Source organism: Centrocercus urophasianus, unplaced genomic scaffold (assembly GCF_019232065.1).
Source record: "Centrocercus urophasianus isolate 14NV4802_14NV808 unplaced genomic scaffold, USGS_Curo_1.0 seq_26, whole genome shotgun sequence".
NCBI classification, from domain to species: Eukaryota; Metazoa; Chordata; class Aves; order Galliformes; family Phasianidae; genus Centrocercus; species Centrocercus urophasianus.
Window position 1 is genome coordinate 13,187,487 of NW_024884822.1, and position 2,697 is coordinate 13,190,183.

Genomic DNA, 2,697 nt, shown 5'->3' on the forward strand with positions numbered 1-2,697 from the left:
GACAAAACACAAATCAACAGAAGGGGGAACTGTGGGCGGGAGAAGGTGGATAGAAGAGGAAGAAAAAGAGAGAGAGAGAGAAGAAAGACTTCTCACACAATACGGTGGGGGAAAAGGGTTCATTTCTTGGAGGTGACATCCTAATCGCGTTTCTCCCAGCAGACGGGGAGGCTGGGAAGGGCTGGAGGAGCACGACCAGCAGTGCGACCCAGTGGTGGGGCTGCTTTGGTACATGGCCCAGATTGGGCTGTGGGAGCCTTGGGGACGTTCTGGGTGCAGCCCAGCTCTCGGGGTGCCCATGAGGACAGCAGGGATGGCATCACCACAGTGCCCCTCCAGCCCCAAGCTTTATTCCTATTTCCCTTTAAGGTTGAGAGTCTATTTCCCAGCGCCGAGCGCTTGACGGACGTTGGGGCTATTATTTGGGGAGATGGATTGTTTGGCTGAAGGTGCATTGTTTGGGCTCCTCATAAAAGAAACAAGTTAAACGCTGCAGCTACCACACACAAAAATGATTCCTTCTGGCCGTAAAACCAGTGGGACAAGGAAGTGGCTGCAGGAGTCGAACATAATTGATGCTCAGAACGATGTTATAAATAATCCGTGCATGGTCCTCTCCCATGTGCCTCAAAACCACAGAAAGTGACGCTTTTTTTCTTTCTTTCTTTCTTTCTTTCTTTTTTTTCTTTATCTCCCCTTGAATTCAGGAGCATAATACCCCGCGAGCACCAATAATTGATGTATGTTATAATTCTTCATTACCCTATCGGTAGTCTGGGAAAATTAGAAGAAAAGAAAATGCCAGAAAGTTATGGTAAAACTTAAGATGCGACAGAAGTAGCTTTCTTTGCTCATGCTGTGAGTGTTTGAATAAGAAGAATGTCCCTGCACTGTAACAAGCTAAAAGAATGAGGAAGACAAAGGATTTCACGAAAAAGGTTTAGATAGAAGACAAGGCAAGTGAAACTGAAAGGAAGGGAAAAAAACCATTTACAATGGAACAATGCGTGTACTAATCGCTTTGATATATTATACAAACCCAAAGACCCAAAACATTGTGTAATTATTTATAAATGACTTCTCCACTCCTGTGTATAATACCGAAGAAAGAATAAAACTGCAGGCTACTCTCTAAACTATTTCTAAATAGACCTAGCTCAAAAGGAAGCAGAAGTGTTTGAAAAAAAAAAAATTAATGGTTGATTTTATGGTTGTCTCATTAAAACATTTTAATTACAACAAACAAAATACATTTGTGCTCGCAGGGAACAATCGCTTACCTACTCCCCCCACCTTCAAAAAAAAAAAAGAAAGAAAAGAAAAAGGAAGAAAGAAAAAGTTGTATCACATGTTTAAAACCTGAAAATAAAACATCCCCATTATTTTCACACAGCTTCCAGAAGGGACTGAGCCCCTTGTGCACCGTTCCAGAGCAGAACCCAGCACCCAGCCATGCTCTCAGCACATATCCTGAGCCCCTGGGCTGCTATGGGTGGGTAAGGGATGGGCCAGGTCCTTCCTAAAGAGCTGCAGGATCCCACCTGGGAGAGCTGGAGGGGTAACCACTGCCTCCCTGCAGGCTGTGAGCTCCAACTATGGGGTGGGTTTATCTCCAACACTGAGCCAGTATCTCTGCAGCTATTGGGTGAGTATCTCTTCAACACTGGGCAGGAATCTCTCCAGTGTTGGGTGGCTATCTCTCCTACACTGGGTGTGTATCTCTCCAGCATTGGGCTTGCAGTGCAGACATTGCAGGTGAGAGGCAGTGCGACCTTCTCCTGGCTCCTGCAAGTTGAGATTTGTGCTCCCAAGGTGATGGTTCAGCCACCAGCCATGTTGTGCCCCCAAATTCACATTGAGCACCTTCTGTAGGCAGCTCTGACTTCTTGCTCCAGTCGCACTCTCAAATAAGCACAAAAGCAGTGTTTTCCTGGTTGATATGCTGCTCTGATGCTCCTCTCAACATCAGTTTAAGCCCTTACGTGCTGATGTAACAGCACTTAGTTTGGTGAGTTATTGCATCTATGTGCCTCCTAAACCTAAACAAATGATAATAAAGTTAAAATAAACAATTTTTTTAAAGAACCTCTAATGTGTCAAAGACATCTTCCAACCATGGGAGCAGCTTTACTGTGAGCCAGGCAATTCTCTGCTTGGGATGGAGCAGCACTAACACCACTCTAACCATCACAGCCCATGCTGGAATGCAAGGCTGACTTCTGGCACTGAGACCTGTTCAGCTTCACCAGGCACAGCTGGCACCAAAGCATGGGCTGCCCAGCCATGTCCATGCTGGAAATGCTGCATTTGAAGAGCAGAGCTGAGTACTGCTGCACTCAGGAGCCTTTCCTTCACCTTCCCAAATTCCCCATCTTTCCGGAGTCCAGGCACAAACAAGAGCCAACACAGCCCATGCCACCCAGCACCAGGGCCATCCATCTCCAGATGAATGCAGTGTATGGGGATGGGTCCACACCACTTCTGATCCAGCTCTATTTCTGCGAGTTCCACACTCAAAAATACCTCTTCAAGCTTTTCAAGAGCAGAGTGTCCCAAAACAAACGGATGATGTATTCCTGGTTATCTTCCTTGGAGCTCTAACAGTGAACCTAACAGCATCGACAAGCCTGTCTGAGACTAGCTGCCATCTTGTCAAGGCAGAAGAGATCTTGTCAAAGAATGACCCTCAGTATCTGG